Raw genomic sequence first — 13,955 nt, 5'->3', positions numbered from 1 at the left:
CATTCTATGATTTAAGCTGTTTTTGAGGGTTTTTTGTAAAAAAAACACCCGAATCCAAAACACACCCGAATCCGACAAAAAAATTTCTGGGAGGTTTTGCCAAAACGCGTCCGAATCTAAAACACGGCCGCGGAACCGAATCCAAAACCAAAACACAAAACCCGAAAAATTTCCGGTGCACATCACTAGTATAAATACAGGGATCTATGTGCAGGAGGCTACAGACCTATAACTGGACATAACCACAGCTGGTAATTATATACAGATATCAGGTGACAGGAAAACTGCAACCCAGTCAGAGATATACCAGAATCGCCCAGTAACACCAGAGAGATTTCAGAATTATCCTCAGGTAATAAGCACCAGGAGATTCTTATACACCTACACTGCCACCCACACTGAGCCTCTCCATGCTGCACTATGGGTATGGGGAGGGAGTATAAGTACATCTGGGGGGAAGTCAGCAGATAGGAGAGACAATTATAGGTAATCCGCCCAGAGACTGGTGACCTCATAAGCATGGGAATTTGATTGATAAAACACATAGCCAATAGAATGATGCTGTGGGTGGAGCCACATCTGAGCTCCCTTGTGTTGCAGTAGGTGATGGGTGAATTACGTTTCACTCATTGGGCTAAATTTACTAAGGTTTTTTTTTATAACTGGTGATGTTGCTCATAGCAACCAATCATATTCTACTAAACATTTATCTACTGTAGCTGTTTCTAAAAGAAAATAGATATAATCTGATTGGTTGCTATGGACAACATCGCCAGTTCTAAAAAACTTTAGTAAATTTACCCCACTGAGAGCTGTGATTGGCTGCAGAAACTGTCTTTCAGTGTATACCCTATGACTAGTCAGCTGTATGCTTGGTCCTATAGGGAGTGGAAGGTGTTGCCTCTGTAAAGCTCCGCCTACTGGGAGTTCTGGGAATATTGGTTACAATATGATTATATATATAAGCAGCGTCTGTTATAAGCGCACTTGTTCTAATATAACTTTTATTGCTATAATAACAGTAGTGGAATCTTAAATATAAAACAATACAAATTAATAGTGAAAATAAAGTTAATCTTAAAATAACATAAAGGAAGAATAGAATTTATAGTTAGAAAGATTATGTGAATCTATTTATTATAATTATATTATATGTTGGCAATTTGATAAATAAAGAACTCAAAACCTTCCTACACCTGAGTAAGTTGCTTTATCCCTGGAATTGGGGTGGGGGTGCCCCACTCTAATAATGGTCTTTTATCAGAAGATGCCCCCTACTGATCACCGACTATGGGCCTAATTTAAGGTTGATTGCAAAATACAATTTTCCTCTAATGGGCAAAACCATGCTGCAGTGCAGGGGGCAGATATAACATATGCAGAGAGTGTTAGATTTGGGTGGGGTGTTTTCAAACTGAAATCTATTTTGCAGTGTACAAATAAAGCAGCCAGTATTTACCCTGCGCAGAAACAATATAACCCACCCAAATGTAACTCTCTCTGCGCATGTTACATCTGCCCCCCTGCAGTGCACATGGTTTTGCCCATTAGTGTGCTTTTTTGGTTTGCTTACAAACCTGAATAACCCCCATTTATTTGGAATTGGTATTCATGTATATTTTCCTTCTGACATAAGATCTGATATCACCACCAGGAGGCCTCAGTCACCTAACCTTGTATCCCCAGCTGTAATCCTGACTCTTCCTATAATCACCACCAGGGGGCCTCAGTCACCTAAAGTTGTATCCCCAGCTGTAATCCTGACTATTCCTATAATTACCACCAGGGGGCCTAAATCACCTAAAGTTGTATCTCCAGCTGTAATCCTGACTCTTTCTGTAATCACCACCAGGGGGCCTCAGTCACCTAAAGTTGTATCCCCAGCTGTAATCCTGACTATTCCTATAATCACCACCAGGGGGCCTCAGTCAACTAACCTTGTATCCCCAGCTGTAATCCTGACTCTTCCTATAATCACCACCAGGGGGCTTCAGTCACCTAACCTTGTACCCCCAGCTGTAATACTGACTCTTCCTATAATCACCACAAGGGGGCTTCAGTCACCTAACCTTGTATCCCTAACTGTAATCCTGACTCTTCCTGTAATCACCACCAGGGGGCCTCAGTCACCTAACCTTGTATCCCCAGCTGTAATCCTGACTCTTCCTATAATCACCACAAGGGGGCTTCAGTCACCTAACCTTGTACCCCCAGCTGTAATACTGACTCTTCCTATAATCACCACAAGGGGGCTTCAGTCACCTAACCTTGTATCCCCAGCTGTAATCCTGATTCTTCCTATAATCACCACCAGGGGGCCTCAGTCACCTAACCTTGTATCCCCAGCTCTAATCCTGACTCTTCCTATAATCACCACCAGGGGGCTTCAGTCACCTAACCTTGTACCCCCAGCTGTAATACGGACTCGTCCTATAATCACCACAAGGGGGCTTCAGTCACCTAACCTTGTATCCCTAACTGTAATCCTGACTCTTCCTGTAATCACCACCAGGGGTCTCAGTCACCTAGCCTTCTATCTCCAGCTGTAATCCTTACTCTTCCTGTAATCACCACCAGGGGGCTTCAGTCACCTAACCTTGTATTCCTAACTGTAATCCTGACTCTTCCTGTAATCACCACCAGGGGGCCTCAGTCACCTAACCTTGTATCTCCAGCTGTAATCCTGACTCTTCCTGTAATCACCATCAGGGGACCTCAGTCACCTAGCCTTCTATCTCCAGCTGTAATCCTGACTCTTCCTGTAATCACCACCAGGGAGCCTCAGTCACCTAACCTTCTATCCCCAGCTGTAATCCTGACTCTTCCTATAATCACCACCAGGGGGCCTCAGTCACCTAACCTTCTATCCCCAGCTCTAATCCTGACTCTTCCTGTAATCCTGACTCTTCCTGTAATCACCACAAGGGGGCCTCAGTCACCTAACCTTCTATCCCCAGATCTAATCCTGACTCATCCTGTAATCCTGACTCTTCCTGTAATCACCACAAGGGGGCCTCAGTCACCTAACCTTGTATCCCCAGCTGTAATCCTGACTATTCCTATAATCACCACCAGGGGGCCTCAGTCACCTAACCTTGTATCCCCAGCTGTAATCCTGACTCTTCCTGTAATCACCACAAGGGGGCCTCAGTCACCTAACTTTGTATCCCCAGCTGTAATCCTGACTATTCCTATAATCACCACCAGGGGGCCTCAGTCACCTAACCTTGTATCCCCAGCTGTAATCCTGACTATTCCTATAATCACCACCAGGGGGCCTCAGTCACATAACCTTGTATCCCCAGCTGTAATCCTGACTCTTCCTGTAATCACCACAAGGGGGCCTCAGTCACCTAACCTTGTATCCCCAGCTGTAATCCTGACTTTTCCTATAATCACCACCAGGGGGCCTCAGTCACATAACCTTGTATCCCCAGCTGTAATCCTGACTCTTCCTGTAATCACCACAAGGGGGCCTCAGTCACCTAACCTTGTATCCCCAGCTGTAATCCTGACTCTTCCTGTAATCACCACCAGGGGGCCTCAGTCACCTAACCTTGTATCCCCAGCTGTAATCCTGACTATTCCTATAATCACCACCAGGGGGCCTCAGTCACATAACCTTGTATCCCCAGCTGTAATCCTGACTCTTCCTGTAATCACCACCAGGGGGTCTCAGTCACCTAACCTTGTATCCCCAGCTGTAATCCTGACTCTTCCTGTAATCACCACCAGGGGGCCTCAGTCACCTAACGTTGTATCCCCAGCTGTAATCCTGACTATTCCTATAATCACCACCAGGGGGCCTCAGTCACATAACCTTGTATCCCCAGCTGTAATCCTGACTCTTCCTGTAATCACCACCAGGGGGTCTCAGTCACCTAACCTTGTATCCCCAGCTGTAATCCTGACTATTCCTATAATCACCACCAGGGGGCTTCAGTCACCTAACCTTGTATCCCCAGCTGTAATCCTGACTCTTCCTGTAATCACCACCAGGGGGCCTCAGTCACCTAACCTTGTATCCCCAGCTGTAATCCTGACTATTCCTATAATCACCACCAGGGGGCCTCAGTCACCTAACCTTCTATCCCCAGATCTAATCCTGACTCTTCCTCTAATCACCACAAGGGGGCTTCAGTCACCTAACCTTGTATCTCCAGCTGTAATCCTGACTATTCCTATAATCACAAATCGCCTCAGTCACCTAACCTTGTACCCCCAGCTGTAATCCTGACTCTTCCTATAATCACAAATTGCTAACTTTTTTGGTTTGCTAACAACTCTGAATAACCCCCAGAGTAATACCCATTTCAGATTACAAATGACGGGTCACACCAGGGATTTTGAACGTTGGTTCAACCCAGATATTACTCGGCTCAGACCCCTTTCTGACAAGCGGCTTATTCCCAGGTCGGCCACGTCACTGTAGATGTGTAAGAACATCCCCAAGCACCAAGCACTCAAAGCCGGATTAAGGCTATGGGGGGGCCCGGGGCACTTCAGACAATGGGGCCCCTAATAAAGAGGCAGATGAATTATATATATATATATATATATATATATATATATATATATAAATTCTTCAGTATTGTATGTATAGGCTATCAATGTTTCAATGTTACTGGAAAAGTGTCATCAGGGATATAGATATAGATATAGATATATATATATATATATATATATATATTTGACCCAGAGCCTAAAATTGACATTTATACCATGAGAAAGAATAAAACAATGCATCCACCTTCACTTGCTCAGGAGAGCCTCTGCCTCTGCTGTCTCCACGCTGCCAGGGAATGTGACCCGCCTTCCTTACCGTGCAGCCAATGACTGAGCCGCAGGCTGCTGCTTCAAACACTATTGGACAGCTGTCCTCTCATCTAGGCGGCGCCGGCGGCTACGAGTTTGCCTGACAGTGCTGCGGGGATCAGAGAGCGCTGCAGATCGGTAAAATCCGACCTGTGGCGAACGGCAAGGGGCTCTTTTAGAAAGGGGGGCCCGGGGTACTTACCCCCAGGACCCCCCCCCCCCCTTAATCTGTAAATGGGTCCCTAGTTAGACAACCCAGGCTACCTGTTTACACTACACTATGACCGGGGTTTGTTTTTCGTTAGGATACTTTCAGACTGACCAAAATCCTGGGTTGTTGCATCTTCACGTGCATGAACCTTGGATTTTGTGGCTAAGAAAGCACAAGTACCTGAGCACCTAGGTAACACCATGCTGCACTGCAGGTGGGGCAGATGTAACATGTGCATAGAGACCTGGGTGACACCATGCTGCACTGCAGGTGGGGCAGATGTAACATGTGCATAGAGACCTGGGTAACACCATGCTGCACTGCAGGTGGGGCAGATGTAACATGTGCATAGAGACCTGGGTGACACCATGCTGCACTGCAGGTGGGGCAGATGTAACATGTGCATAGAGACCTGGGTGACACCATGCTGCACTGCAGGTGGGGCAGATGTAACATGTGCAGAGAGACCTGGGTAACACCATGCTGCCCTGCAGGTGGGGCAGATGTAACATGTGCAGAGAGACCTGGGTAACACCATGCTGCCCTGCAGGTGGGGCAGATGTAACATGTGCCGAGAGATTAGATGTGGGAGCAGGGTGTCCAAACTGAAAATGAAATTGCAGTGTAAATATAAAGCTGCCCTGCAGGATGTGGATCATCAAATCGACAGTGTCTAGGTCGACCACTATAGGTCAACGGTCACTAGATCGACAGGATTTGAACGTCGACAGGGTTTCTAAGTTGACATGTGCTAAATTGACAGGTCAAAAGGTCAACATGAGTGTTTTTTTGTGTTGTTTTCTGCGTACAGTGACCGGGAAGCCGAATTAGTGCACCGTGTCCCCTCGCATGACTCGCTTCATTTGCCAAGCTTCGGGCCATGATTACCGTTCCAATCGTAGTCCACGTGGATCGTTAAGTGGGAAAAAGTTCAAAAAAAGAAAAAAAATGTGAAAAACTCAAGTCGACCTCTTGAACTGTAGATCTAGCACATGTCGACCTAGAAACCCTGTCAACCTTCAAACCCTGTCAACCTAGTGACTGTCGACCTACAGTGGTCAACCTAACATTGTCGACCTAGACAGTGTCGATCTTCAGACCGGATCCCTCCCAGCATTTGTGCGTTCAGCATCCAGGCGGTCATGTTACCAACAACACAGATGGCTGCCATGTAACTGAATCAGGAGACTGGCACTGGAACAGCGACAGCCAACATCCAGAAGGTAAGTCTTGTGGTTCAGGTTAGGGCCTGGGGGTTTAGGGTTAGGCACTAGAGAAATTAGCCCTAGCCACCACCCCAGCAGGTTAGCCCTAGCCACCACCCCATAGGGTTAGCCCTAGCCATCTCCCCCCAGAGGGTTAGCCCTAGCCATCTCCCCCCAGAGGGTTAGCCCTAGCCATCTCCCCCCAGAGGGTTAGCCCTAGCCATCTCCCCCAGAGGGTTAGCCCTAGCCATCTCACCCCAGAGGGTTAGCCCTAGCCATCTCACCCCAGAGGGTTAGCCCTAGCCATCTCTCCCAAGAGGGTTAGCCCTAGCCATCTCCCCCCTGAGGGTTAGCCCTAGCCATCTCACCCCAGAGGGTTAGCCCTAGCCATCTCCCCCCAGAGGGTTAGCCCTAGCCATCTCCCCCCAGAGGGTTAGCCCTAGCCATCTTCCCCATGGGGTTAGCCCTAGCCATCTCCCCCAGAGGGTTAGCCCATGCCATCTCTCCCAGAGGGTTAGCCCTAGCCATCTCCCCCCAGAGGGTTAGCCCTAGCCATCTTCCCCCTGAGGGTTAGCCCTAGCCATCTCTCCCCTGAGGGTTAGCCCTAGCCATCTCTCCCAGAGGGTTAGCCCTAGCCATCTCTCCCAGAGGGTTACCCCTATCCATCTTCCCCAGGGGGTTAGCCCTAGCCATCTCCCCCAGAGGGTTAGCCCTAGCCATCTCCCCCAGAGGGTTAGCCCTAGCCATCTCTCCCAGAGGGTTACCCCTAGCCATCTTCCCCAGGGGGTTAGCCCTAGCCATCTCCCCCAGAGGGTTAGCCCTAGCCATCTCCCCCAGAGGGTTAGCCCTAGCCATCTCTCCCAGAGGGTTACCCCTAGCCATCTTCCCCAGGGGGTTAGCCCTAGCCATCTCCCCCAGAGGGTTAGCCCTAGCCATCTCACCCCAGAGGGTTAGCCCTAGCCATCTCGCCCCAGAGGGTTAGCCCTAGCCATCTCCCCCAGAGGGTTAGCCCATGCCATCTCCCCCAGAGGGTTAGCCCTAGCCATCTCTCCCAGAGGGTTACCCCTAGCCATCTTCCCCAGGGGGTTAGCCCTAGCCATCTCCCCCAGAGGGTTAGCCCTAGCCATCTCCCCCAGAGGGTTAGCCCTAGCCATCTCTCCCAGAGGGTTACCCCTAGCCATCTTCCCCAGGGGGTTAGCCCTAGCCATCTCCCCCAGAGGGTTAGCCCTAGCCATCTCACCCCAGAGGGTTAGCCCTAGCCATCTCGCCCCAGAGGGTTAGCCCTAGCCATCTCCCCCAGAGGGTTAGCCCTAGCCATCTCCCCCAGAGAATAACCGAAATAAGACAGCGCTGACTGAGATGGATTGTCAAAAATTACAATGTTATTTAATAATTAAAATTACAATAAAATAGCAGATAAAATGATAGGTCTCACTGCACTAATGAGCTCATAGTCACCATACATATGATGTTATTCACTTGCCGCTTGGTCCAATGTCCCCATGGGATCCGCACACTTGAATGTCCCTTATCCTGGGGTTGTGGCACAATCCCCGGGCCGAAATGCTTATAATAACAACGCTGGAGGAGTAGCTGTCCCAGTAGTGTGGCAATACAACAGGAAAGTCCTCACCAATAGTGCGTAGTGGTATTAGTATTCGGTCCTTGTTAGTGGATATGGGTACAAATAGCGCTATTTGGCGGAGTCCTCAGAGGTCCAAGCGGTGGTAGATATTCAGTGAAGGTGACACAGGCTCACAGCCCGGGAACCCCTTTTAGTGCACTGTGACCCCTTGCATGGCTTGCTTCAACAGATTACCATTCCAATCATAGTCCACGTGGATTGTTAAGTTTGTTTTTTTTTTAAACTCATGTCAACCTTTTGACCTGTCAACCTACAACATGTTGACCTAGAGACCCTGTTGACCTAAAAACCCTGTCGACAATTGTGGTTACTGTCGACCAATTGTGGTCGACCTAGATCGTGTCGATCTAGTTACTGTCGACCTAGAGACCAGATCCTGTAAAAACGCCCCTATACTGTCAGTCATGTGATCACCAGCATCCCGACCACCGACATGTCATACTGAACCCGGTACAGCAGCCAGCATTTACCACGCATGCTGAAACGTGTCTTTGCCCCACTTGCATTGCAGTTAGGCCGTTCCTAGTTCCTTCTTGCTCTCTGTTTAAAGTCAGGCCCATTATCTGTTGCGTGCAGTACGATAATAAGTTCTCCTTTTCCTCTCTTCTGTCACCATTATATGCTTGAGCTACAGGTTGCGCCTGGTAAAAGAAAAGACAATTAGAAGACGTGAGTAATGGAATACTGGGTGGGTAATGCAGATGTGCTATAGATGAATAACAGGTTTACGCTATGAGCAGCACATCTCTATGATATATCGGAGGTTCTCCTGTGGTGTCATACCAAACTGATCTGGATCCTCATGAAATGTTAACTTGGATTTATGGTCCATAGAATTACTTGGATCTGGGGCATACAGAGTCCCTGTTACAGATACTGTATGAAGAGCGGAACCTGCTAACAGTAATTAACGTTCTATAAAGAGACGATAGCTGAGGAGCTCAGTCGCGTTTCCTGATGCTTCTGTATCTATTTGGTTGGTTGTTACCTAACGTGTGATTTAGAAGGGGATTTGTCACTGATGGTGACTGTGGTCGGTTCCTACAGTTATAGATCAAAGTGTCGACCTAATTAAGGGTTACAGTCCATAGGACGACCACTATTGGTTGACATGGACATGGTCTACTGGGGAAAATGTTGACATGGGACAGTTGACATAAAAAGGTTAACATGAGATTTTTTTATGTTTTTGGTGGGGGTTTTTTCTGTAACATGACCAGGAACCCCAATTAGTGCCACGTCCCTGTCCCACTGCCGGCTCCCCTCCACATACAGCATGTGATGTCATGACGCCATAGATGAGGGGGCTCAAAGCAAGAATCTAAATAACAGGTGTGTTCTTATGATGTGCCAGACAGCTCTCCATGTTCTAGGGTACTGTTCAAAGCAGCCTGGAATCCATATACAGATGCCACATGGGCAGGGATGGGTGCACCCCTTTGACCTTGCTCCCTGAGCAGCAGAACTGGTTGCACACCCAAGTTATGGCACTGGACATGGCATTGCACCCACTCATCATGTTCTGCTGCTTAGTGGCAGCACATAGCATCTTCCCAGTGACTCTGATGGGCTGTGACCATGCTATCTTAGCATTGGGGCTGTCTCAACTCTTAGCCGTCTTGCATATGTGTATCCCATAATATATCAGAGCATACAGGTATAACCGGAGTGACAGCTCAGCCTCACCCTGTGTGCAGAATGTCACCCCATGGATATCTGTGTGTTAGAGACTAAAGGCCAGTACTCACCAGCCGATGTCAGAGAGATGTGTGCTGAGCGAACCGCTCAGCACACATCTCTCCCGGCGCTCAGCACAGCGCGATCTGTGCTGAGCGTGCGGGGGGAGACGGGGGGGCCGCTCACTTCACCCAGCGGGTGAAGTGAGCGACCCGCTAGATTGGCCTGCATGCAGGCCAATCTAGCAGCAGCGATAGCGATGCGCGGGGCTGCGCATAGCTATCGCTGAGGGGGCTACACACGCAGCGATCGTGCTTAAAATCTAAGCAATCTAGTCAGATTGCTTAGATTTTAAGCAGCGATCGCTCTGTGAGTACCCCCCTTAACACTTTCATTTCTCTCTTCTGCTGTCAGCAATGGCGTCTGCTGATCTGAGACGGGAGCTGGACTGTTCCATCTGCCTGAGCATTTATACAGATCCTGTAACCCTGAGATGTGGCCACAACTTCTGCCGGGTCTGTATTGATCGTACGTTGGATACACAGAAAGAATGGACTACACCTTATAACTGCCCTGATTGCAGAGCAGAGTTCAGGAACCGTCCTGCACTGCAGAGGAACATAACGCTGTGTAACATAGTGGAAAGTCTCCGGTCTACTCGGCCAGATCAGGAGGAGACTGGGATCTTCTGTTCTTACTGTATGGACTCTCCTGCACGTGCTGCTAAATCCTGTCTGCACTGTGAGGCTCATCTGTGTGATAATCACCTGAGAGTACACAGCAAGTCACCAGAACACATCTTATGTGATCCCACCACTGCCCTGGGGAACAGGAAATGCTCCATCCATAGCAGGGTCCTGGAGTATTACTGCACTGAGGACACCTCCTGTATCTGTGTGTACTGCTCAGCTGGAGAACACAGAGGACACCAGGTCTTGTCATTGAATGGAGCCTCTGAAAAGAAGAAGGAGAAGCTGAGAGATGTTCAGCAGAAACTGATCAGAAAGAGAGCGGAGGCTGAGAAAAGAGTGCAGAGTCTGCAGGAGCGCAGGAGAGAAGATCGGGAAAAAGCAGCAAGTGTAGCAGAGAGAGTCACTGCCCTGTTTAGAGATCTCAGGAGACAGCTGGAAGACCTGGAGAAGAGAATCCTGAGTGAGATTTCTATGGAGGAAGAGCGCGTTTCACTCTTAGTCTCTGACCTGATCCAGCAGCTGGAAATAAAGAAGGAGGAGCTGTCCGGAAAGATGCGTCACATTGAGGAGCTGTGTAACATGTCTGATCCAGTGACTGTCTTACAGGAACCAGACACAGGGGACTTGTGTGATACTGAGGACACAGGGAGACATGATAACCAGGTCCGTGGTGCAGGAGATCTGGATGTGGGTCTGATCTCAGGGACATTACACACATTATCTGATATAATAACAGGGATAAATACAGGGGTCTATGTGCAGGAGGCTACAGACATATTACTGGATGTAACCACAGCTGGTGATACAGAGTCTGATATAATAACAGGGATAAATACAGGGATCTATGTGCAGGAGGATACAGACATATTACTGGATGTAACCACAGCTGGTGATACAGAGTCTGATATAATAACAGGGATAAATACAGGGATCTATGTGCAGGAGGATACAGACATATTACTGGATGTAACCACAGCTGGTGATACAGAGTCTGATATAATAACAGGGATAAATACAGGGATCTATGTGCAGGAGGATACAGACATATTACTGGATGTAACCACAGCTGGTGATACAGAGTCTGATATAATAACAGGGATAAATACAGGGATCTATGTGCAGGAGGATACAGACATATTACTGGATGTAACCACAGCTGGTGATACAGAGTCTGATATAATAACAGGGATAAATACAGGGATCTATGTGCAGGAGGATACAGACATATTACTGGATGTAACCACAGCTGGTGATACAGAGTCTGATATAATAACAGGTATAAATACAGGGATCTATGTGCAGGAGGATACAGACATATTACTGGATGTAACCACAGCTGGTGATACAGAGTCTGATATAATAACAGGGATAAATACAGGGATCTATGTGCAGGAGGCTACAGACATATTACTGGATGTAGCCACGGCTGGTAAATATATACATATATCAGGTGACAGGAAAACTGCATCCAGGTCACGTATAAACCAGAATCACCCAGTAACACCAGAGAGATTTCAGTGTAATCAGGTAATAAGCAGCAGGAGATTCTCCTCAGGGCGACATTACTGGGAGGTGGATGTCAGCAAGTCAGTGATATGGAGGGTGGGGATGTGTTACCCCAGTATAGACAGGAGAGGTGATACGTCAGTCATCGGAGGTAGTAACAAGTCCTGGTGTGTGCGGAGGTATAATAATGAGTACTCAGTGATACATGACGGTACAGAGACCCAGTTAGCTGACAATATCCCAGAGTGACAGAGTGAGGATATATCTGGATTATGAGGCAGGGCAGCTGTCCTTTTATTCCCTGTGTGACCACATCAGACACTTACACACCTACACTGCCGCCCTCACTGAGCCCCTCCATGCTGCACTATGTGTATGGGGAGGGAGTATAACTACATCTGGGGGGAAGTCAGCAGATGGGAGAGACGATCCTAACTAACCTGCCCAGAGACTGATGACCTCGTAGGCATGGGAATTTGATTGATGAAACACATAGCCAATAGAATTATACTGTGGGTGGAGCCACACATGAGCTCCCTTGTGTTGCAGTAGGTGGGGGGGGGATTTATGTTTAACTCAATGGGGTAAATTTACTAAGGTGGGAGTTTTATTGTATAACTAGTGATGTTGCTCATAGCAACCAATCGGATTCTACTTAACATTTATGCAGCTGCTTCTAAGAGATAATAGATATAATCTGATTGGTTGCTACAGACATCACCAGTTCTAAAAAAAACCTCCCACCGCTGAGGAAGTCAGAAGGATGAGACACAGTCCCTCCTAGACGAAACGCGTTGGGTGATAACTGGTGTTTGCCACTGTTCCAATAAGCTTTAATTTCTCTGAATATATGTACACTACACTATGTTTGTTTTTGTATTTCATCTTTTATGTACTCTGGGTCTATATTATTAAAATGTTAAACTTCATGAGGCTGATGACCTCGTGCGGATCACTACAAGAAGCTGAGATAAGCCTTTTGAAATATTTAATTTGGTACGGGTCCACCTGTATTTGGAATATATACACTGTGGTGGTGTTACCACATCATTGCACAAGGAGGCGCTCCTGTCTTTCTTTTTATATTTTAGGCTGGAATAGTTGGTGTGCATCTGGATGGTGTGTCCACATTAATGGACTTTCCTGGGCTGGAGTCACTGTTGTGGACTTTCTAAGTGTTATAAGTACACATTGGCCTAGCGCCTGTTTTTGTGTATTTATTATAAAAATAATAATGTACAACTGTCTGTTATTACCGCCTATTTACTATAATCATATTGTATGTTGCCAATTTGATGAATAAAGAACTCAAGACCTTCCTACACCTGAGTAAGTTGATTTATTCCTGGAATAGGGGTGAGGGTGCCGCGCTACTGATTACTGACTAATTGTAAGTATTAGATTGGTCTGATTGCTGATTAGATAAAGATTACATTAGGTCGTTTTATATGTCCATAAATCTGTATTAAGGCTGCCTGCCAATATATATGTTATCTAACGCGGGATAAATGTATATAACAAAGTCCTGTATTATTTGAACGATAGTCGTATTGTCAGACCTTAAGGATAATTTGTTCAACTGAATCCCATCAGCCTTAGGAGCTATATTCTTCTATATGAGAAGTTATAGTTACCCGTATAGTCAGGTGTATATTATTATTATATAGCAGTAATATACAGCACAGATGTATCCTCAGCGTGTGTAGTGATGTCACAGTTACCTGTATAATCAGGTGTATATGATTATTATATAGCAGTAAGATACGGCACAGGTGTATCCTCAGCGTGTGTAGTGATGTCACAGTTACCTGTATAATCAGGTGTATATGATTATTATATAGCAGTAAGATACAGCACAGGTGTATCCCTCAGTGTGTGTAGTGATGTCACAGTTACCTGTATAATCAGGTGTATATGATTATTATATAGCAGTAAGATACGGCACAGATGTATCCTCAGCGTGTGTAGTGATGTCACAGTTACCTGTATAATCAGGTGTATATGATTATTATATAGCAGTTAGATACGGCACAGGTGTATCCTCAGCGTGTGTAGTGATGTCACAGTTATCTGTATAATCAGGTGTATATTATTATTATATAGCAGTAAGATACAGCACAGGTGTATCCTCAGCGTGTGTAGTGATGTTACAGGTACCTGTATAATCAGGTGTATATGATTATTATATAGCAGTTAGATACGGC

General features: G+C 46.8%; 1 pseudogene; it reads left to right on the top strand.

The window, feature by feature from the left end:
• Positions 1 to 9,963: 9,963 nt before the first annotated feature.
• On the top strand, positions 9,964 to 12,456 carry LOC134934740 (uncharacterized; annotated as a pseudogene).
• The last annotated feature ends 1,499 nt before the right edge of the window (positions 12,457 to 13,955 follow it).

The sequence above is a fragment of the Pseudophryne corroboree genome, chromosome 6, assembly GCF_028390025.1.
Source record: "Pseudophryne corroboree isolate aPseCor3 chromosome 6, aPseCor3.hap2, whole genome shotgun sequence".
NCBI lineage: Eukaryota > Metazoa > Chordata > Amphibia > Anura > Myobatrachidae > Pseudophryne > Pseudophryne corroboree.
Note: the sequence above shows the minus strand (reverse complement) of the source record. Positions and strands in the feature narration are given on the sequence as shown.